A 26,551-nucleotide genomic window follows, 5' to 3' on the forward strand; every position below is an offset into this window, starting at 1 on the left:
CTCAACCCTCACTTCCTTCTCCGACACCTCCTCCTCCTCCTCTTCTTCCACCACCTCCTCCTCCTCCTCCTTCTCCTCCTCCTTCTCCTCCTTCTCCACCTTCTCCTACAGCTCCTCCTCCTCCTTCTCCTCCCTCCTCCTCATCCTTCTCTTCCTCCTTCTTTCCCACCACCACCCCAATTCTACTTTCCACCTTTCTCTTTCTATAGCTCTGAGCGCATTTTCGCTCATTGTTTTAATTTGCAGCCGACTTTCGATGAAGAGCTGCTTCTCGAACTTCTCCATCAACTAACCGACTGAAAAACAAGTACAGCTCAACGTCTATTTAAGGAGCCGAATTCTACTGTTCATTCCATCGTTTTTTAAAAGGCCTTTAATGAAGATTTCAACTTGACAATTTAAATTATTTCTACCCCTCTTTTAGACTTCAGCGCTGAGAATTCAGCGGTTCTAATCACTAAGATCTTACTTTTCTGCTCACTGTCATCAAACCTCTAATATGAATAAAATAAATAATAATATTGCATTGTAAATAAATAATAATGAATAAAATAAATGAAAATCATTAGCTCCCAACCACCATCCACATTTTATCTATTTAAGAGTTACGTTTCAAATCAATACTATACTTTGTATACATCATCTAGTTATCATCGTCTAGTAGTTTCAGATCACACAATGATAGTGTAGCATCTTATATTGCTAGCATTGATCGGAAATATTAACAATCAGGATAAGGGCTTTAATATACTATTCGTATCAGCACAGAATACAGCGGAGAAGTTTATGTTATAAAAATATTATAGAAGTTTTCTCTGGTATCAGCTAGAATTCAGGATGTTTTATCACATCAGCTTCAAGAACGGTATTGAATAAATATGAAATATTGTCTTTAGAATCTGTATTATTCTTGCTTACGATTAGTCTACAAATAATTCAGAATATTCACGTCTATCAACATAATATTATTATAGATTATTATATATATTATTTTTATTATATTATTATTATTATTATTATTATTATTATTATTATTATTATTATTATTATTATTATTATTATTATAGATGCTGTAAATCATCATTGTACATAGTGAGTATGTTATAAATCATCAGTGGAATCTAAAGAGCACCCATTGGAATAGGCCACATGTAAATTTTTTCAATTCCCAATAATCGGCAATCAAATTTCAAACCTCAGATTAATAGATTTGTGTTATATGAAACACAATAATATTGTATAAAAATCACGAATTTATGACAGCATATGTGTTGAAGCATGAATATAATTTTCAACAGATTCGTGATATTTCTATATAACATTCCAGTGTTTTATTAAATATCACCACATCTCACCAACAACAGTATCTGGAGAGCTGTGTTGTTGATCGATAGGCAACAAGAAACTCATCTATATCTACTATAGTTGATAAAATATATCTAGTATTCAGTATCTGTGTTATTACCACATTGAGAGGGGTGAACGGGAGAAAGTGGGTGTGTCATATACACAAACTTTTTCAGGGGTTTTAACTTTCAATGATGAAAGTGTTCATGTATTATCAAATCAACCTCCTTCCCTCCCAGACAGATTTAATCGCTTATCAAATCAAATAGTTGGCTCCAAATTAATGGCAAGTTATGAATAACTGTCCAATCTGATCAGATATAACTCACCATCGGCCCTCGCAGTTAATTGGAAATACACCTAAATGCATCCATTATTCAGGCCAATCACAGCCAATGGCCAGCAATCATATTTGGCGCACATTAATAAAATTGACTACCGCCTAATTAGAAGCAGGCAGTTCTCTGAAATTGGAAAATCTCGCTAATTAGAGTTTTCCCGGCTGGATTCCCCACAGGAAAATCTGTGGCTGTGTCATGTTATACAGGATTCCCAGCAGGGATATCTCTTTAAGGTGTCATAAACTTGTAATGTTGCGGAGGCTACATTGTGTCTTTAGTGAGAGTTGAGTGAAACTGTCAGCATACCTTATGAATTATATCAATACTTCTCATTCGACCACAGCTGACAGTATGAGGTGAATCTAACTATGATATAGGTGAGCGTGCATAGGTTTATGGTGTAGTGCCCATTAAACTGGGCAGTAAATCGTGTAATCTCCACCGTTTATTTAGGGAATTAAGTGTTTATTCTTGAGTGGAATTAATTCAGAAATCAGCTTGTTGTTTGATAATTTGTGATATAAATGGAAAAAAATATCATAAGGGGTCATCGAAATGATTTTTCAACTGCTTTGCCCATGCCACTTGGGCATTTGTGAACTATTTATAATATTATAACAGCATTGAACGAATCGATCATTATCCATTAGCATTTGACCAATGATATTACAATTTCATATTCATCTCCATCCCTAACTAAGAATTAATCCGATAAGGGTTTGTGCAACATAACCGGAAAAATTCAGTGAATAAGAAGAGATAATAACAATGATTATGAAGTCGATATATTTTACTGTAATAAAAAGCAGTGAATCACGAGAACATTATGTTCAGTTCATGTACAATGTGTGCATGTACAATTTGGTCTATATAATTAGAAACTATGCATGAAATTCCAGCTTCGCGGAAACCACAAACCCCCGATTTTTCTACCTTACTAGCGAAACTTAGTTTTTCTTATTGGAAACACCCATTGAAATACTGTAGGCCTAGCACGTGTAGAGACGAGGCTAGAAACCACGTTTCCAACTATTTTTATAGCTCATGAATACAGAACTTAGTTTTGCAAGATGTGATTCATGGTAAGTTTAGAAAAATATTCAAAGTTTTCAACACAAAAAATGTGCTATAACTTGGTTGACACAATACTTCTACTGTACAATCATAAGCTCTGTAATTGTTTAGATCTGAAAATATATAAGTAAGAAAAATCCTATTCTCCAGATGCATTGAGATTTTGATATCGTTCACTAAGTGTTGTTTTTCTCTTAATTCTCAGATCCCTCGATTGTCACATTGCCAGATCTCTGATATGATTTGACAGGATCTGTATAGATCGAAACTGATACAAACCAATAAGCATAAGGAAATACCTCTACATTTCGACAACAGTTACTCCCTGATTACTTCTGCAACAAGTCAGATCTCAGATCATGACAACTGAATGAAGCCAGATCACATAAAGTCACAAATACTCCGAATGTATCATGTGAGATCACATATGACCCACTCATCCACACTTCTGGGACTCACAATCCAGGAATCAAACTCAGTCTGCAGATATTGCTGTAGAATTGTGCTTTGTTCACTTTGCAATATTGCCACCATCGGCTCTTCAGATTGTCTTCTCCCTCTCGCTTTTATTTTGTCTTCCACTCATTCTAACACTCTTCTTTTCCAACATTCTTCTCCCTATAAACTCTCTGTTCTTCATCATCCTCTATATCTTCATTTGTATTTTTATTCTTCCCTTCCTTATTCTATTTTTAATCCTCACAATAATACTCTTGTTCTATCTTCGGATTCTCCTCTTACTTTTAGGTTTTCCATTAATATATTTTCCGTTCTTTACTATATATCATCTTGTTCACTTGAACCTGGGATTTCATTCTATTCCATTCTATTCCTCTTTCATCTCATTATTATCCATCCCTTTTTCATTGATTCTCTCATCTATATTTTTTTTTGTAATTTCCAAACTATTTTTCCTTATTGCAATAATAGTTTACTATTCATTTTCTTTCCTTCAACTGTTTCCCTGAGCCCATCTCAATCCTTTCACCTTGTGTTCTTCTACCTCCCTTCAAATTGTTTGTCTTTATTTTCCTGTCTCCTCTTTGCTCATTTTTATAATGATATTCCTCTATTTTTTCCGTGTATAATCTCTCAAATACAACTACACTATCTACTCCATCTATCCATCCACTTGACTTGTCAACTGTTTGCAGTAATCTTCTTGCTCTCTCCAACCGAGCTTCCTCTCTTACCTTTTCTCAATAATTTTAGTATCATCTTGTTCTTCTTCTGGTCTTATTTCACCTGTCTGCCATCTCCTCTTCCATTTTATCCTTATTATTCTTTTTTACTGCATCTTCATGCCTTTTATCTCTCCTCCTCTTTCCTCTCATCTTCTTCTGCTGCTGCTGCTGTTGGTAGTTTCCTTCTCTATTGGAAACCAGGACGATATTTACATAATATATCTTGAAATAAGAACGGGTGACTGCCGTGGCTCGTGGCTATATTGGAATCCGTTCTGTGATTTCAAATCAGCCATGTGAGTAGACAATTGTCTCTTCTTCTTATATCGTTATTTCCCTTCTTTCTCACTCTCTTTCTTTCTCTCTTTATCCCTATATATCCCTCACTCACTCTTTCTATCTCTCTCTTCCATCCCTTGCTTTCTGTTGCTCTTTCTTCACTATCCCACCTATATTCAGACCTCCTCACATGATAACAATACCTTCACACTATTATCAACTTAATGGATAACATAGACTATATTTGAGTGAGTACAATTCATAAGTTTTAGCTAATTTTCCTGACGTTTTTTCAACCTGGTTCGTTTATATTTTTAGCTTAATTGTGACTATGTTATTATTGATATGGAGAAGAGAATATGCGGAACAGGACGTATTATACAATTTGTTATCGTAACTTGCGATATAGACAAGTAGAACTATGAACCTAATTGAATCAATTGCTGGACAGGATAGCCGTGACGTTGCACCCTCCAGTCTGCTATTGCTCCTGGTCGTGGGTTTGAATCCCGCTGCTAGACATGGAAGTTCGATCATCTCATCAAATTTATCACCCATCACTTTCCATCACCCAAACACTGGCAAAAACGTTCTTGTGGGGTGGGCATCATCCGCAATAACAAAATCACAGATTGTTAATGTTTATCAAAGCTTTCAAGTGTGAGACGAACTTGAGTTTAAGTTAGGCTTCGAACTACTGGGAATTTATAGATGCACTATAAATTGATAATTAGCGAATCGCATATATTATGAAGGTGTAACAGGTTGAGGTATCAATAACACTACCTCATACCTGACATCATTGTAACGGGAGGAGATAGCTATAACACTACCTCATACCTGACATCATTGTAACGGGAGGAGATAGCTATAACACTACCTCATACCTGACATCATTGTAACGGGAGGAGATAGCTATAACACTACCTCATACCTGACATCATTGTAACGGGAGGAGATAGCTATAACACTACCTCATACCTGACATCATTGTAACGGGAGGAGATAGCTATACACTACCTCATACCTGACATCATTGTAACGGGAGGAGATAGCTATAACACTACCTCATACCTGACATCATTGTAATGGGAGGAGATAGCTATAACACTACCTCATACCTGACATCATTGTAACGGGAGGAGATAGCTATAACACTACCTCATACCTGACATCATTGTAACGGGAGGAGATAGCTATAACACTACCTCATACCTGACATCATTGTAACGGGAGGAGATAGCTATAACACTACCTCATACCTGACATCATTGTAACGGGAGGAGATAGCTATACACTACCTCATACCTGACTCATTGTAACGGGAGGAGATAGCTATAACACTACCTCATACCTGACATCATTGTAACGGGAGGAGATAGCTATACCACTACCTCATACCTGACATCATTGTAACGGGAGGAGATAGCTATAACACTACCTCATACCTGACATCATTGTAACGGGAGGAGATAGCTATAACACTACCTCATACCTGACATCATTGTAACGGGAGGAGATAGCTATAACACTACCTCATACCTGACATCATTGTAACAGGAGGAGATAGCTATAACACTACCTCATACCTGACATCATTGTAACAGGAGGAGATAGCTATACACTACCTCATACCTGACATCATTGTAACAGGAGGAGATAGCTATACACTACCTCATACCTGACATCATTGTAACGGAGGAGATAGCTATAACACTACCTCATACCTGACATCATTGTAACGGGAGGAGATAGCTATAAACTACCTCATACCTGACATCATTGTAACGGGAGGAGATAGCTATAACACTACCTCATACCTGACATCATTGTAACGGGAGGAGATAGCTATAACACTACTTCATACCTGACATCATTGTAACGGGAGGAGATAGCTATAACACTACCTCATACCTGACATCATTGTAACGGGAGGAGATAGCTATAACACTACCTCATACCTGACACCATTGTAACGGGAGGAGATAGCTATAACACTACCTCATACCTGACATCATTGTAACGGGAGGAGATAGCTATAACACTACCTCATACCTGACATCATTGTAACGGGAGGAGATAGCTATATCACTACCTCATACCTGACATCATTGAACCGGAGGAGATAGCTATAACACTACCTCATACCTGACATCATTGTAACAGGAGGAGATAGCTATAACACTACCTCATACCTGACATCATTGTAACGGGAGGAGATAGCTATAACACTACCTCATACCTGACATCATTGTAACGGGAGGAGATAGCTATAACACTACCTCATACCTGACATCATTGTAACGGGAGGAGATAGCTATAACACTACCTCATACCTGACATCATTGTAACGGGAGGAGATAGCTATAACACTACCTCATACCTGACATCATTGTAACGGGAGGAGATAGCTATAACATGTCACGTTATTCTTTATATTTAAATAACGATTAGCCTCCTGCTTGGCATCAGTCGGTAAAGCATGAGATTTGATATAATTAGGTCGTGGTTTTCTAATAGTATTCAGTCTTAAAAAATCTTTCTAGGCCTAGGTATGGCTTCTCCTATAACTCTTGTAATTCAATAAAAAATAAATATATATATAAATATGATACTTATACAATAGTGATGAGGAATAATAAATAAATTGCACACCATAACGTTTCATACATATATTACACAAATAATGCAAAAAATAAATCGAGGCAAAAATATATATAGAGCGATAAAAAAATATAATATAAAAATAGAACAATAATTGAAATCAATAAAATATCACAGGCTAAATTTTATCTTCTAGATTTATGGCACGAATCATTACCATGTGCCTTTATCTTAAAATCATATGCATTCTTTTGCATGTAGCTGCGATATGCGCTTGCTAATACTTGTCGACTTGGACAATTCAATTAAAAATGTGTGCTTTAAGATCAGCTTGATAAATTAGCCACTAATAATCCAAATATATATATTAAAATCTCTAGTACTTGGTAGATTTCTTTATATCGAATATATATTTTTTATCTCAGGGTGCAGGATTCGGCACCTGACGGAATAGGTAGAGCCATTCATCTAGTGAATTAGATTTGTAACAAGCTATCGCAAATTGTATTGCAAAAAATTAGATATCATATGCATATGTTTTAATAGCCTAGATTTTGTACTTCTTTGATTTAATAGAAATTTCTGAAATATTGATCTATATTTTTCTTTCAATGAAATACCTTTAATACTAATTTTACTTGCGCAAGTATTACTCTTATTAATTTCTTAATTTATAATAAAAACCCTTTCGGCGAGCTAGCTTTGATTATTAGATTAATTCGAAGCACTAGGGCGCCCATCACTAATTCAATATTAATCACTCACGTGTCGAAAATCTTCTTGTAAGCCGCCGATGTCGATCCAACTCCATGTGGTCCGGGAATATGGTAGCCGGAATCGTCTCCTCCAAGGGGTTATAAATTTATTTGAAATGAAAATGACTTCTGCTTCACAATAGCATCACGAAGTCTTTTAAGAAATTTAATAATTTAATTTAACTTTAACTTTTACAAAATCATTTAAGGTACTACGCTCTAAAATATTTGGGGTCCTCTTATGGTGGCATTTGGCTGGCGAGTGCTGGTTCTCCTTTCTCAAGTTTTACAGATCCTATTTCCGACTTTCAAATTAGCATAAAATTTAAATATCTTAGTCCTCCGCCATTTAGGTTCAAATAGATCTTACAAAAAATACCAAAATATTACTTAGATTGTATGATTAATAATTTCTTTGCTTTCGAGCCATATCGATAACATAGACTATATAACGATTCAACATAGATTCCGGACATTTATAGAAATATATATAAATATTTTTGAATTGGCCTACAATTGCCGCCTATTAACTGCCGTTTTACTATTGGTGCATGCAAATTTTATTCGGTATTCATGCACCTGGTACCTCTTATTTCCTGAATACATTAAATTATTTTTATTTGGTTTTTTATTTATGCTCTTTACATGCTAGCTAATATTCTATACATTAATATTAATTCCATGTTACCTAATAATTAGCCACGTTATCAGGTGTTTTTTCACATTGCACACCATCTGATTGCAATAAAGCTCTGCCAAGGGGTTTTGGTCAGATTCTACGTTTCTCGGTTTGATCGATCTCTAGGTCACCGATCCGTGAATACATGTACATAACCTCAATCTTCAAATATTTTATATAATAATCTATTTATGAGCAATAAAATTCCTTCAAATCCTTTTTAGGTTTTTGTACCATTTAGCCAGAACAAGCTGATGCTATCTAATCTTAGTTATTATCTATTTGGCGATATTAGCCAGTTACTTTATTTTCAGACCTATTACTGTTTCTATTAGGGCTTTTTATCTACCCAGATTTATACTTTACACGCCCCCTGGGTTTGAATTCAAAATATTTGAGAATCATAATGTTTTTAATGAGAACCCACCCTTCAATACATCGATATACACTATACTTTATTTATAAATTATACTCTCATACTTCTATCACAGTTCGCAGACATATTTGCTGCATCTCCTTTATACCTTTATCAAATACAATAACAAATTCTCCTCCTCAACACACATAAAATATCATAAATATAAACTTCTAAACGCACTCCTCCTGACAACACTTAAACATAGTAATTTTTAAATTCGCCGCTTGCAGGGCCGCCAACCTAACTACACACATTTCATAATTCTCATAAATGATTCCTTTTAGACAATAATTTCGATTCACAAAACTTCTGGGCTTATATCTTATAGTATTTCTTAGGTCTTAATATAAATAATTTTTTATACATCAGGTACAATATTTTTCTTTTGCTAATGGCTCTTTGGTTTTTTGGTAGCTTGTATTCACTTTAGGTCTTTTCAGGTAACAAACGTGGCATAATTAAAAGTAATAAATATAAAACATATAAATAAATATACCGACATTAATAAATATGATAAATAACAATAATAAATAACATTTTTGGGTTACAATGCTTTTTCATAACATATGTTTAACAAACATTACATATTTGATTTAGGTGGCTTTGCTCAGCTGGTCGCTGTTCTACATTTCATACTGCTACATGTTACATCAGAATTTGCTGTCGAATTTCATAACTAACCTAACTGCTCAATTTTTTCTCTTTAAAGGTAATTTACAAATTTTAAATATACTATCCCCGCTTGTGTCCTTTTTTAGTGGATGTAGCTAATTTAATTACACATTTAAAAATTATTCTTTTTCTTATTGCAGGCTTCTAACGGCTGGAAGGAATTAAAACACTGGATTGTTGCCATGCGGTCCTATGCCAAGATTAAATTTATTAAGGAAGGTTAGTAATCGGTTTGATAATAATGTTTTCCTTGATTTCTTATCATATTTATTTCAAATTCTGTGATATTTCATGTAGAATTGTTGTGATTTACTTGCATCTTCTTGCATTCTGTTTGTAGTTGTTGCTGTAGGCCGTTAGGTTATCTGCTATCCGTTGGTGAGGCTGTCCTAATTGATAATTTATCTTCATGAATATAAAACCCCGGTATCTGGTGTATCTTTTAAAACAATTCCTTGATCCTTTAATAATAATTTCTTTTAATTGATTCAAAGCCTTCCATTTATTTTCTTTCAAGACTATCCACTTAAATTCATTATTAGGCTTCATCATCATAATAAACAATTCAATAATATAACACTTCCAATCAACACTAATAAATTTTTTCAACAATAACATGGCCTTAATTATGACATCAATAGCATCACTTTTCAATATTATCACAGACATGGTAATCCACACAATACAATAAATCAAAACACTAATTAGTTCTTTAATAATATAATCTTTCCACATATAATAGCCCGGTACTTCCATTTTATTGACATTATTCCTTACTCCTTTCACTCTTATTAACCACTTTCCATTCTTCATTAGTCCATCTTCCATTTCCTTTTTGCCCATGCATGAATCCATATTTGCTTTGTTACCAGTTCCATTTTTGTTATATTTCTTTGGCCTATTATTCCGGTCACATCGCTGATCGGCTCTCTTAAAACGTATGTGCCGCGGATGCACGCCGTCGGTCCGCTCCTGTCCTCCATCCTTGTCTCGGTCCGGTGTCTTCTTCGGGCGTTTGAACCGTGCATGTGGCCGGTATGCGCGCGCGTGGTTCCTCCTTTTCTTTCGCCTCCAGGCCTTGCGGTGCATGCTCTTCTCCCGAATGTCGTCCTCTTTGTCCTGATGTCGGTCGTCCGGTGTCCTCGGGCGCTTTCGTCTCCGGGCCTTACGGTGGTCGCTCCTTTTGTCCGGTAGTCCGTCCTCCCTGGTGTCAGCCTCTTGGTCAAAAATTTTGGGTTCCTTGGGGTGCCTTGGTGGGGTCGAATGATGCGCGGGTGCGGTGGCGGTCTCTTGATGCACGGGTGTGACGTGCAGATACATGGTGGCGGTCTCTGGATATGCGGTTGTAGGTTCGGTGCGCGGATCTGTTACATTTTTAACCTTTTCTATATTCACTAACTCCTTAATTAGTGCATGATCCTGGTGACTGCTTATATTTAGTAGTGACTCTTTGGTGGCGGGTTGCTCTTCGGTGGGAAACAGAATACTTAATATGGGTTGATGTTTGCGGCTGGTTTTAATTGCATGGTGGGCGGCGTTTTTTAGTGGTAGGCTGTCTTGTATTGGCATCTGTTTTTCTAATATTTTCGGTTCTTTTAATAATGTTTTCGGTAAATCACTTCTGAATGTGGTGTATGACGTTGAAATATCCTGCTTTTCTTGGTTTGTTTCATTGGAGCTTGTAGGTGTTATATCGGGGGTATCATATAGTCCTGGTTTATTAGCTGTAGTTTTCTGTATATCTGGTGGCGGGTCGTTGGGTGCTGGGTTCCGGGTTTTTTGTTGATTCAATCCTATTGCATGCGCTAATGTATAATTTGTGCTTACTTGTTGAGGTGGCGGTTTGTAATTTCTGTTGTAATTGTTCTGAGTGTGATTATTATTTGAGTTTAATCGATCACGGCCATCATAGTGATTCTTACGGTTGCTCTGCTGGGCATAGTGGTTGGTTGTGCGATTTTGAAATTTTTCATTATTCCAGTTACCATTTTGCCTGTGCTCATAGCGGCGTTCAAATTGAGGAGCAGATCGGTAGCGATCATATGATACCGGTTCATAATTTTGGCTGTTATACTGATTAAATTTTGAGTTATGTTGATTTTGTGCGTATCTCTGGTCTGAACGGTGGTTTGACATTGCCATCACAGACTGTATGCCATATAGATGATTTATCAGCTGCTTGCAATCAGTAATGGGTTGTGTGGCGAGTGCCATTCTAACTTGATACGGTAGCTTCTTTAAAATAATACTAGCTAATGCCGATTCATTAATGGGCTCGCTCAATTGAGATTTTTAAACTGTAGGGCAGTGATGAAAGTGGTACATGCACCGTCTAAGTTAGGGTTGAAATCGCATGATATAATGTCCGCTAGCACGTCCAACTGTTTACTTCTGCTCCAATACTGTTCCAGGAAGACAGCTACAAACTCATCCAATGATGTAAATTCATGGGCTCTACTCTGAAAGAACATCAGGGTTCGCCAATCAATAAACTAGTCAAACGAAGACGCCAAAAATTCCAAGAGGTGGGTGTAATGATTGAACTAGTTTTATCTGATCTATAAATTCTTTAGGTTGGAGATAGCGGTCTGTATTGTCAAAACGGCCTATTCATTGAAACTGTGTAGTGAATCAAACGTTGCTATGGGAATAGGCTCTATATTCTCGTGCGGAAATTGATGTATTTGACTTTCAAGTTGTACTATGTTTTGATTTGTATCAGAATTTGGGTGAGCTATTTCATGAATTTGCGAAGTGTTTTGTGCTGGTAGGTTATCTATTCTTTCGTTTAACTCACAAGTGACAGTATCTATTTTTGCTGTTAAATCGGTTGTAATTAGTTCTTGATTTTCAGCGGTAGATGCTGATATTGTGTCCGCAGTTTCCTTACCCGTTCTTACCGATGTATCCTTCACTGATTCCCGCATTTCCTTCATTTCCGCCTTCAAGTCCTTCATTACCATGGTCATTGTTTTTTCTAAACTATTAGAAAATGACTTGATCATCCCCTCTACTATAACCCTTCTTATTGCTTCTTGGGAGACATTTAACGGTTTATTACTGTTCACAGGATTCTTGGCGGTGACTGAAGAGATCTGGGCGTTGGACTCCATCGCGCCCCCCTCAGCGTCGATCTCCGCTACTATCGCCGTCTGCAGTGTGTCTGCTACCTTACTTTGCGTGGACGAAAAGAGACTCATATTTTAAAAATGGATTAAGTGTCAAGTGTTTGTTAAAAAAGTGAAAGTTTTGGCCAACAAGGCATTAATAAGGACACAAATGAGGATAGGCCTATGGACATTACAAGCCAGGTAACCTATTTATTACTTAAGCTCTTATAATATAATAATACTATTCATTGATTTCTGACTAGCAGTTTAGGCCCATAAAATATAATAGCTCTCTCTATAAAATATATTTTCTACAGTACTAATAATATAAAATTTTCTTTAAAACATATAATTTCTCTTATTTAAAGCTATTGATTCCCCAAAAAGTAATACAAATTTCACTTCGCCAGTTTTCCTCAAAACTCGTATAAGTTATCTATAATTTTCAATATGGTTATTGACTTAATTTCCAATAATTATTCAATGAGCTTGGCTCTCATCATCAGTCCCACGTTGGTACGGCATGTCTTTCTGTCACGTTATTCTTTATATTTAAATAACGATTAGCCTCCTGCTTGGCATCAGTCGGTAAAGCATGAGATTTGATATAATTAGGTCGTGGTTTTCTAATAGTATTCAGTCTTAAAAAATCTTCTAGGCCTAGGTATGGCTTCTCCTATAACTCTTGTAATTCATAAAAATAATATATATAAATATGATACTTATACAATAGTGATGAGGAATAATAAATAAATTGCACACCATAACGTTTCATACATATATTAACAAATAATGCAAAAAATAAATCGAGGCAAAAATATATATAGAGCGATAAAAAAATATAATATAAAAATAGAACAATAATTGAAATCAATAAAATATCACAGGCTAAATTTTATCTTCTAGATTTATGGCACGAATCATTACCATGTGCCTTTATCTTAAAATCATATGCATTCTTTTGCATGTAGCTGCGATATGCGCTTGCTAATACTTGTCGACTTGGACAATTCAATTAAAAATGTGTGCTTTAAGATCAGCTTGATAAATTAGCCACTAATAATCCAAATATATATATTAAAATCTCTAGTACTTGGTAGATTTCTTTATATCGAATATATATTTTTTATCTCAGGGTGCAGGATTCGGCACCTGACGGAATAGGTAGAGCCATTCATCTAGTGAATTAGATTTGTAACAAGCTATCGCAAATTGTATTGCAAAAATTAGATATCATATGCATATGTTTTAATAGCCTAGATTTTGTACTTCTTTGATTTAATAGAAATTTCTGAAATATTGATCTATATTTTTCTTTCAATGAAATACCTTTAATACTAATTTTACTTGCGCAAGTATTACTCTTATTAATTTCTTAATTTATAATAAAAACCCTTTCGGCGAGCTAGCTTTGATTATTAGATTAATTCGAAGCACTAGGGCGCCCATCACTAATTCAATATTAATCACTCACGTGTCGAAAATCTTCTTGTAAGCCGCCGATGTCGATCCAACTCCATGTGGTCCGGGAATATGGTAGCCGGAATCGTCTCCTCCAAGGGGTTATAAATTTATTTGAAATGAAAATGACTTCTGCTTCACAATAGCATCACGAAGTCTTTTAAGAAATTTAATAATTAATTTAACTTTAACTTTTACAAAATCATTTAAGGTACTACGCTCTAAAATATTTGGGGTCCTCTTATGGTGGCATTTGGCTGGCGAGTGCTGGTTCTCCTTTCTCAAGTTTTACAGATCCTATTTCCGACTTTCAAATTAGCATAAAATTTAAATATCTTAGTCCTCCGCCATTTAGGTTCAAATAGATCTTACAAAAAATACCAAAATATTACTTAGATTGTATGATTAATAATTTCTTTGCTTTCGAGCCATATCGATAACATAGACTATATAACGATTCAACATAGATTCCGGACATTTATAGAAATATATATAAATATTTTTGAATTGGCCTACAATTGCCGCCTATTAACTGCCGTTTTACTATTGGTGCATGCAAATTTTATTCGGTATTCATGCGCCTGGTACCTCTTATTTCCTGAATACACTTAATTATTTTTATTTGGTTTTTTATTTATGCTCTTTACATGCTAGCTAATATTCTATACATTAATATTAATTCCATGTTACCTAATAATTAGCCACGTTATCAGGTGTTTTTTCACATTGCACACCATCTGATTGCAATAAAGCTCTGCCAAGGGGTTTTGGTCAGATTCTACGTTTCTCGGTTTGATCGATCTCTAGGTCACCGATCCGTGAATACATGTACATAACCTCAATCTTCAAATATTTTATATAATAATCTATTTATGAGCAATAAAATTCCTTCAAATCCTTTTTAGGTTTTTGTACCATTTAGCCAGAACAAGCTGATGCTATCTAATCTTAGTTATTATCTATTTGGCGATATTAGCCAGTTACTTTATTTTCAGACCTATTACTGTTTCTATTAGGGCTTTTTATCTACCCAGATTTAATACTTTACAAACACTACCTCATACCTGACATCATTGTAACGGGAGGAGATAGCTATAACACTACCTCATACCTGACATTATTGTAATGGTTGGGAGGCCAGGGGGACTTTGTTAACCCCACATTTTTTAAAAAGGAAAATATAATAATATAATTGCTTTTAAAATCTCCACTCAACTATTAACTTGTTTAAATTATTTGAATCCACGGTTGGGAGCTTTGGATGGATTCGTTCATGCAAATGCCAAAATCTTCACTACTGTTCAACAACACCTGTTTCAGCAACTAAGTAACTTATCACGAGCCAGGAATGTCAAATAAAAGATTTTGTGGAAATGCTACTTACATTGATTTATTAGTTGTATTCAAAAATAAAAAATGCTACTGCTTTGACATTGATTTATTAGTTGTATTCAAATAATAAAATTATTGGTCATCTTTGAAATTCTGTTACATCGGATTATAATCTTCAATGTAACCAATCCGGTTATCTATCCAATTACTTGTTTCAAAATTACATTAAAAATACTTCCAAATAATATTTCTCAAATTAAGACTTTATCGCAATGATTCATAATTAATATTTAGACAAGAATTTGCTAACTCACTCTACAATAGATTCAGGGCCACGGTCAATTTATCTGGTCAATCTATTTGAGCATAATAAAATAATTTTGGCACTCGCCATGTAAGCGAAAATTTAACAAATAGATCCGTACTCACAATCACTCACGTTTACATTTTAACTACTATTTTCCAGACTACATCCTTCAAATTATAAAAAGTAATAAATAATAAGGATATTTTCCATCTAAATAGGCCGAGACTTGTTCTGTGACCACATCTTCTCGCGGTGACGACTCGTCTAAAACTGCCGCTCTTGTACTCAAATTTTCCAGAAAACACGTGGAGCGCCCGGCCTAATTTCAGGTTAAAACGTCGTGGGGTCGCACGGTTCAAATACATTACTAAATACGTTTGCATTAATTTCATTACAAAATCCAAGCCAGTATTATGGAAATGCTAGGAGACTGCAATAATTTGGATGGATAAGAAGCAAGTTACCAAATATTTTGGCAACACAAAATTTAGGTGCTTACTTTGTGCATGAATAAATCCTTCAACAATCAAAAGAAGGTTCGCTAGAGTATAAATTAGAAAAATTTAGTTCAATTTTGATGAGTTCAACAACCTGAAAGAAAGACACAAAAAACTACAATTCAAACCTTAGAAAAATTTAGTTCAATTTTGATGAGTTCAACAACCTGAAAGAAAGACACAAAAAACTACAATTCAAACCTCTCAATATTCACCATATTACAAAGAAAAAGATTAACTCGTCGAACAGTAGAACGGTGATATTTCAGAGGTTTCAAGGGAACCGCAGGAATTCGTTATGGAGAATTGCAGGATCGACAGTGTTATGGCATTGAACTGTCAGTTACTTCGAATCATCCATCCTTCGAGCCTTCCTTCCTTCCATCATATATACGACACATTCTCTCTATTTTGTTATCATTTCATGATATAACTCTAACGATGGAATTATTCAACCTAAATTCAAAAATTTATTTTGAAAATTGAAGAATCTGTGATCAAATTCGTGATATTGTTTGTCTAATTCGGTTGATTTGAGTTATGAATCTCCTTTCGTACCATCTCCTTTCAAATCTTCTTTCACACCACCCAAAACCTATACTCACAATTACAGTCTTCATAGTTAGTTCATGTTTTATGAATACGTATGAGACTGTGGAATAATAATTTTATTTTTAAATTTCAGTATCTATAATCAAGATCGTGAATTGATTTTATTTCAAGTTATAAAAACTCCTTCCTATCATGTTTCCACACCAGAGTCTATAGAAGAGTACCTTCTATCCTCTCTGCTGGTTGATATAATAGATCATTGAAATCTTATGAATTTCATTATAAAGAAATTTTGTGAATACGTTTAGAGAGAGTGATTTCTACAAAAGTTTCATCTCTTCCTTGAACGATTTATAAGCTTCCTTCTGATTGGCTTTCTAATCTTAGTAAGACTCAATGTAATTGGTTCTTCAAGATTCAGGGTTTTCCTAACTTTGTTATACAAAGATAAATAAAAAGTTTTTATGTAAATAAATTAGGTGATAGACTGAGAGTATTTTAATAATTACACAGCAATGTGTATTTCTAGTATTATCATCCTAACCATGATATTTCCCGTGAGATACTATTTAACCACAGATACAAGTCTCTTATTAGTTTACAGATAACAAGTCTTTGGAAATTTAAGCCTATTATTATTTTTGAGGATTACAAATTCAAGTTCATTAATTAGTCTATGATATCACCTTTGATACTCTCTGTCCCGAACACGACAAGAGCTCTCACCACTAACTCGATTCACCCACTAATAATCGATCCATCCTCTGCAAAAAATCGTACCGTTTAATGGCTCGAATTTCTCGCTCCAAAGTTGATAGACAAGCTCCATCCATCGATTTGAACCGCTGTTTTGTATGGGCTTTGGAGCTTTTGCGAAATTCGGCCACAGCTTTTTACTCGATCCGTTTCTCTCTGTGTGCAGATCCTGTTAAGGGGATCAGCGTCGAGTATGTATCAGGCTGTTATCAAAACAGTATTTGTAACAGTGGATATTTGTTTTTATTGTCTGTCAGTCAGTGAGTTGAGTTGAGTCGAGTCGTAACAATGGCGCACCAATGTTGCATTTTCGTTGCGGTTGTTTTCAAGGGACTTTCAGGTTCATTTAAGGATCACTCTGAGGTTATCTGATTGGATTTCATACTATTTTTCACTCCACTTCGTTAGTGACTCTCAAGTGACTTGGAAGTAGAAACATAACCTATTTTTTGGACATTTTATCAATTTATCAAAATTTGGGAATGGAATAGATTTGGCCCAAGCCTGTTGTTCCTTTCTTATAATATTTATATGATTTGTGATTCTGTCCACGAATAAATAAAAAAATAAATAAAGTATACTCGAATTTGCAATTTGTTGTGGATACATCCACATATCCAACTTGGAACTTAAAATAGTTTAGTAATGATTCCGAAATACTCATCATCATAATAAAAACAATATAACAACTTTCAGTACCCTTTATTAAAAACTTGAAAATATCTTAACGACTAGTTTCGACCATTGGTAATTTTCAAGTTAATGATCTCATCATCATAGTTTTATTAATAGACTGTTGACCTGAGTCATTTTATCAATTTCTTGATGTGATATGATTTGGGAAAAACAACAGGCTTGGCCCAAAACTATCCTATTCGCAAATTTTAATAATAAAAATTTTAATTTCTCTAAATTCAAAATGTTTAGCTTATATTTTGGACGAAAATTGAACTTCGACGTTTTACAGTAGAAACATAACCTATTTTTTGGACATCTTATTAATTTATCAAAATTTGGGAATGGAATAGATTTGGGCCAAGCCTGTTGTTCCTTTCTAACCATATTTATATGATTTGTGATTCTGTCCACGAATAAATAAATAAATAAATAACAAGTCCAAAAAAGTAGGTTATGTTTCTACTGTTAAGAGTTTAACTTGAATTTTCGTCAAAAAAATATATGATAAACTATTACAATTGAATAAACTATTGTTGATACATGAATGACTAATATGCATCCTAATCCTTATCCATCTAGTTACCGCCTTAGATAAGATAGGCCTATACATAGGGATTGAAATTGACATATGGGCCTACAGTTGTAGTTGGATGGTAAAGTCAAAACTATAGCCTTAGAATCTGGTCATTGATACGTTTGTTACTGACAACTGGCAATGTCACTCTATTGTAACTGTTGTTGTTATGACACTACTTGTAATATCATGGCTGGTCACAGGAGCTGTTATTTGAATAAAACCAACTTCTTATTCTTAATATCTCGTTACTGGTTTACTGCAATACTCAAACCTACCTTTTCAACCCTATCTTCTATCCAAGGCCTGGTTTCTAGGAAACTTATTGAAATATTCAACTATATTGATTCCTTATTCTTTTTTGATTCATACAATAAGAACATCATCAAAATGATGAGTAGAGAAAAAAAGATAAAAATAGAGAGCTATTCCTCTCACAAATTTAGATAAGGTTATACATAGTCCGAAATAGGACTATTCATAAATCAAATATTTATTCATAAATAGGACTAAATAAACATTAAATAAATGGACCATTAAACAAATAGATTCAATGCTTCATCAGATTTAATAAGTATTCTACAAACTGGGCATGAGAGGATTAATGGAGCTTTCGCTGTAATCCCAGTTACCGTATTTAGATTCCTTAGGATAATGAGTAGACGACAGTTTAAATCTTAACTCACTCATCAAATCTGGGGCTTCGTAGAACAGAGATTAAATGACATTTCAGTTTTTAAATTTATTTATTTATCTATTCATTTATCAATACAATTACGAATCAAATCAAATTTATTTCGTCAAATTGAAAACAAATACAATGTAGACTATGAATCATGAAAATAATAGACAAGGAATACATTAAGACATAAACCTAAAATTGAAAATAACTCGTTTTCAATATGAATTTTTGCTCAATGACTGTGAGAAAGCAACAGGCTCAGCCCAAAACTGCTCTTCTCCCAAATTTGGTAAACAGTATAATTTCCAAAAGATACAGGTTACATTTCACTTTCAAGAAATTTCAATTGGGTTTTCTGTCTAAAAACTAGAAATTGTCAGTAAATTTATCATCTATCAATCTTCAAAACGGCCGAATATTGATTCTGAGTCTCAGACAAGTTCACGGAACCAAATCGATGTTATTTGTGCTATTAACTTGGATGCTGACCCGAGCTTCCAGACCAAATCCAAACCAAATCACCTTCCCTACCCCTCCTCCAACACTTCCTCCTCCTCCTTGTCGTCCTTCTCCCCCACCTCCTCCTACTCCTCCTCCTCCTCCTCCTCCTCCAACACCTCCTCCTCCTCTTCATCCTCATCCATCACCTCCTACTACTCCTCCTCCTCCATCCGAAAACCAAGCAAGGTCCATAGAGAACTCAATTATGTCTCACTTGATAACTGATTTAGAGACGATTAGGAAATTGATCGGCACCAATCCACTACTGCAAATTCTCAACTCGACGCTCGCTCCCGTTCTATTTGATAGATAGTTACAGGCCAATACTATCAGCAAATCTGGACCCAAATTCGACAAAATTATTGCCAAACAGGGAATGAATCTTGATAACTCAAGATGGTATTCTTGGATAGATCAAGAATACTTTTATTGTAGAGGCTTATATTGTCGAGGTATATGGAAAAACCATGAAATCACTTAACTGATATGGGCTACTTTATTTAAATTAAAAAACAATATGAAAACCTGTAGTATGTTTGTTTAATAAAAGGGTACTACAAGTTTTTATATTGTTTTCATTTATTTGGAAAATATCATACTTGAATACATGGATGTAGAAATACATCCTGGATTTCAACAAAGCCTATTGTGAGTTCCAACTTGAACTGTGTATTCTTACGAAATCCAATTTCCATTCATACAGAACTTCTCCTGTACATGATGACTCATGGTAGATTTCCAATGATTGTATGGTGAGTTATGTTCATGTACATAATCAAAATCTTTGATGATGCAGATAAATAATGACAAATTCCATAATGAGATGAGCATTTGGATCATACTATGATGCTATTGAAACATGAGTATTAAAAAGCTTCAATTTGAAAGAAGACTACATTTTAATAGAGGAAGAAACCGAGGTGATATCAGCTTCACATACCAAACGCATTTCCAAAACACACTTGAATACAGTGTTGAACGAATTCTCTTCACTCATTGATCTTCTGAAATAAAAATGCTCTGAATTACAACAAAATTACTCTTAAATTGAATCTTGATATTGACTTCATTCGCACCGAATTAAATAACCAACAAATAACGGCCAATTTCATGAACATACGATACTTGACTGAACAAGAATATTATTCTCACAACACAGCGTTTAAATACAGCATGTCTGATCTGCGAGAAAATAGTGGCCTTATCCTAGTCCCGTAGTCTCTGAGGAAATCTAGAATCGATTGACCACTGCAACAAACAGCTGAAGATATGAATGTGACAAACTTGAGATAACGAGGCTTGCAGCTATTCTAGGCCTACTTTATTAGTGCCGGTTCTGAAAACACAATTTCAAATTTTGATCGTGAGACTCATACCAAAACTGGCTTCTTGGTGCAGGGGATTGTATATGAATTACACATAATATGGTATTGTTATTGTGTGTATTACATCATATTGATCATCGCCTCAGATGAGGGTAACTTCAATATAAAAGTGTTTTCTTTCTTCAACCTTGGAAACAACTTTCTTTCCTTTTTCAGTTTCAATGTACGTATAACTGGATTATCAATGTTTCAAAACAAAAACTTGTCATAAAAATCTAGATTAGGTGAATGATTCGAATGACAAGGAAAATAACTGACGCGTTTTTGAATAATGCAGAAGTTCAGATGCGAAACATCATCAATCCCTGGATCTGAAGAATCGAGACATTTTGAATTCCGCAGTGAACGGTGTTTGTACTAATATTGATTTAGCTGAACTGGTTCAACTAGTATAGACTATTGGATTTTAGATTTAAGACTAGTATACACTATTGGATTTTAGATTCAAGATCAGGCACCCAAGAACTAAATTTGATAATATTCATATAACGCTCTTATGGAATTTCCTCTGAATTTAACAAAAAATTGAAATCCAGTATGATTCTATCTTCAATTAGAACTTCCAGGATACTATGGTTGTGAATAATCATACTTTAGTAAATTTTTTGTGAGTATTGTGGTACACTCCTGTTACACAATAAGCGTGTTAACTTATAAATATCGCTATAGGTAGTAAACAGTCTTCTATAGTTTTGAATATAGAGAAGGTTGATAATGTAATGATCTAGTAGATAGGAACAATGCATAAATCTAGTAAATTGGAGATGACCAGAGTTGACTAGAGTAACCTAGAATTCACTATAATTTTCAGTCTACTGCGAATTGATAGACGCTTATTGATATAAATCAGTAGCATTTTAAACGCAGCTTAATGATGTTTTAATGTTTACATGAGTATAATTGTGAATTCAAGTGAAATTTTTTTGCGATTGTGAAAGAAGATTTTTGTTTGGATTTGTATTTTGAAATTAATCAATCTTCGAAATTCTAGTAGATACATTTTTTGGACTCAAAATAGCGAATTAAGTTATCATTTTTACATAACCTCTAGACTGTGTATTCCAAATTAAGGTTTAGAGCAGTTTTGGGCGAATGCCTGTTGTTTCTACCTGTGTTGTATAAATATAAATAAATAAATAAATATTTTCAAATAAATTAATGATTGAGACCATATCAAGTGACACACAGTCAAAATACAATTCAAATCATTCAAAAAATTCATATTCAAGAGTTTAAGGTGAAAGGAGTAAGATTTTGTCAGTTGTGGAACTGACAAAATCAAATTTATTCCACCTAACAGTAAATAAATTTCACAACATTTCTATTGCTAGTATGAATTCCTTAATTCAATTCCATTTGACCTTTAAAACAACCACCTCTGTACCTCCAGTAACTGCAATCTCAAATTATCGGTTCTCTGTAGCAATTGCTGGTAGGAATAATAATTGTATCGTATGCAAAGCAGATCATCTCCTTTTGCAGCTCACATGCGGAGTCTCCACCTCCACACATGAGGCGTGCGTGCTTCTGGCATCTCAATTCGACAACAGTCATCCCAGGGTTGGGTGGTGATGTCTTTGATAATGCCATGCGTCTGCTTTATCCGTCTGTTGTCGGCTTTATCCCATCCAGTCAGACGCCTCTCATACTCGTCTATAATAAGATTCACTCCAATCTGTCACCATCCTTTGTGAATAACAACAATGCTGACCCCATCCAACCAATGCTGCCAGATGGAAGGCAAAACTCTTCTATGGAAAAACCAACTTTGAAGTGACAACATTCCCCATGAATAGCATGAAGTGTTCCTATGCAAACAATGCTGACAGATTAGAGTGAATCTCACGCACGAGATAGTGCGTGGGACGCACGTTTGGTTCTCCTCTACCTTTCTGTATCCTCTGTATCCTCCATACATATTTTGTTCTAATTCTCTTGCACTGCATTGCTCCATTATCTTAACCTTCTTGTAAGAGGATTTACCTTCTCCTCCCCCTTCTGCTATCCATTCCAACTCCTCTTAAAATACTCTTCGTTTCGTCAGTACAGTGTCAACAAGATCTTCACCAATGAGTCAATGTATCAATGTTCTTGAAGTCATAATTTTCCCCACAAAATTTCGAAGCGCTCTATATTTTCAAATATCAAACTTCTTCATGGCTCATTGTCGACGTATTACTACAGCATGCTTGTTATCTTCAACCCACCTCTCCCTTCTGATTTTGTTTTTCTCCTACATTCCTCTTCCTTCCAACTCTCTCATTCACTTTACTATCAACTTATACTCTCTCTCTCTCTATCTATCTATCTCTCTCTTGTTACGCTAGAACGTAAGTTGAATTATGTTTTGTTAAACACATGAATAAAGGAATCTGAGTCTGAACCTGCTATTCATTCCAACTCCTCTTAAAATACACTTCGCTTCGTCAGTACAGTGTGAACAAGATCTTCACCAATGAGACAATGTATCGATGTTCTTGAAGTCATAATCTTTCGCCAAAATTTCGAAGCGCTCTATATTTTAAATATCAAACTTGTTCATAGCTCATTGTCGACGTATTACTTTAGCATTCTCGTCATCTTCTACCCACCACTCCCTTCTGATTTTGTTTTTCTCCTACATTCCTCTTCCTTCCAACTATCAACTTTTTACTATCAACTTATACTCTCTCTCTCTCTATCTATCTATCTCTCTCTTGTTACGCTAGAACGTAAGTTGAATTTTGTTTTGTTAAACATATAAATAGAGAATCTGAATCTGAATCTGAATCTGTATCTCTCTCTCACCTTCTCTTGTTTCCCTACATCTACTCCTCTCATTTGCATCAACCTATTATTTATCCTACTTTCCTCCACTCCTCCTTGTATAAATATAAATAAATAAATAAATATTTTCAAATAAATTAATGATTGAGACCATATCAAGTGACACACAGTCAAAATACAATTCAAATCATTCAAAAAATTCATATTCAAGAGTTTAAGGTGAAAGGAGTAAGATTTTGTCAGTTGTGGAACTGACAAAATCAAATTTATTCCACCTAACAGTAAATAAATTTCACAACATTTCTATTGCTAGTATGAATTCCTTAATTCAATTCCATTTGACCTTTAAAACAACCACCTCTGTACCTCCAGTAACTGCAATCTCAAATTATCGGTTCTCTTTAGCAATTGCTGGTAGGAATAATAATTGTATATCGTATGCAAAGCAGATCATCTCCTTTTGCAGCTCACATGCGGAGTCTCCACCTCCACACATGAGGCGTGCGTGCTTCTGGCATCTCAATTCGACAACAGTCATCCCAGGGTTGGGTGGTGATGTCTTTGATAATGCCATGCGTCTGCTTTATCCGTCTGTTGTCGGCTTTATCCCATCCAGTCAGACGCCTCTCATACTCGTCTATAATAAGATTCACTCCAATCTGTCACCATCCTTTGTGAATAACAACAATGCTGACCCCATCCAACCAATGCTGCCAGATGGAAGGCAAAACTCTTCTATGGAAAAACCAACTTTGAAGTGACAACATTCCCCATGAATAGCATGAAGTGTTCCTAACAATGCAAACAATGCTGACAGATTAGAGTGAATCTCACGCACGAGATAGTGCGTGGGACGCACGTTTGGTTCTCCTCTACCTTTCTGTATCCTCTGTATCCTCCATACATATTTTGTTCTAATTCTCTTGCACTGCATTGCTCCATTATCTTAACCTTCTTGTAAGAGGATTTACCTTCTCCTCCCCCTTCTGCTATCCATTCCAACTCCTCTTAAAATACTCTTCGTTTCGTCAGTACAGTGTCAACAAGATCTTCACCAATGAGTCAATGTATCAATGTTCTTGAAGTCATAATTTTCCCCACAAAATTTCGAAGCGCTCTATATTTTCAAATATCAAACTTCTTCATGGCTCATTGTCGACGTATTACTACAGCATGCTTGTTATCTTCAACCCACCTCTCCCTTCTGATTTTGTTTTTCTCCTACATTCCTCTTCCTTCCAACTCTCATCAACTTTACTATCAACTTATACTCTCTCTCTCTCTATCTATCTATCTCTCTCTTGTTACGCTAGAACGTAAGTTGAATTATGTTTTGTTAAACACATGAATAAAGGAATCTGAGTCTGAACCTGCTATTCATTCCAACTCCTCTTAAAATACACTTCGCTTCGTCAGTACAGTGTGAACAAGATCTTCACCAATGAGACAATGTATCGATGTTCTTGAAGTCATAATCTTTCGCCAAAATTTCGAAGCGCTCTATATTTTCAAATATCAAACTTGTTCATAGCTCATTGTCGACGTATTACTTTAGCATTCTCGTCATCTTCTACCCACCACTCCCTTCTGATTTTGTTTTTCTCCTACATTCCTCTTCCTTCCAACTATCAACTTTTTACTATCAACTTATACTCTCTCTCTCTCTCTCTATCTCTCTCTCTCTCTTGTTACGCCAGAACGTAAGTTGAATTTTGTTTTGTTAAACATATAAATAGAGAATCTGAATCTGAATCTGAATCTGTATCTCTCTCTCACTCTCTTCTTGTTTCCCTACATCTACTCCTCTCATTTGCATCAACCTATTATTTATCCTACTTTCCTCCACTCCTCCTTTCCCCTCAGTCATCATTCCTTCTACATCTTCTTCATCCACTCTATCCGCTCCTCATCAACCCCATACTGTTTCACCCACCTTCGCTCCCTTGATCACAAATTACATAATATTTAATATCTAAAATTTCAAAATAAAGACATTCTATCTATTAACATTCGTTTTTTTCTCCTCAGCTTTCTTCTTCCAATGTGCTTCCTTCTCACTCATCCTCTTCCCCTTACACCTCTTCCTCTTCCTCTTCTTCTTTGTTCTCCTCTTTGTCCTCCACCACTAACACCAAAAATATTCGCTTTTTCCTTCTCTACTTCATTCTTTCAATGTACTTCCCTCTTACTTATCCTCTTATTCTTACATCACTCCCTCTTTCTCTCTGTTATCCTCCTCCTTGTCCCCCACTACCAACACCAAAACCAACTTTTTCTCTTCCACTTTCACCCTTACACCCCAAACATTAACAAAAAATTGACGCACACCAACAAACATAGGTATTTCTCAAGTATCCAATTCCTATCATAGTATTCAAGTATCATAGGTATTTCTCAAGGACTCATCGCTACGATAAGAACCCAACGAACATATATTTCAACCTTGTAACGTTTGACTTTCGGAGGGATAGATAAAAATTCCTATTTGAAGAAATTTATAGGTCTAAGTGGAATAATAGGCTAATATCGCCAAAGATGATAATGATTAAAGATTAGATAATATCAGGCATCATGGCTAAATTTACAACGGCCGAATA

Source organism: Nilaparvata lugens, chromosome 12 (genome assembly GCF_014356525.2).
Source record: "Nilaparvata lugens isolate BPH chromosome 12, ASM1435652v1, whole genome shotgun sequence".
In the NCBI taxonomy this organism is placed as follows: domain Eukaryota; kingdom Metazoa; phylum Arthropoda; class Insecta; order Hemiptera; family Delphacidae; genus Nilaparvata; species Nilaparvata lugens.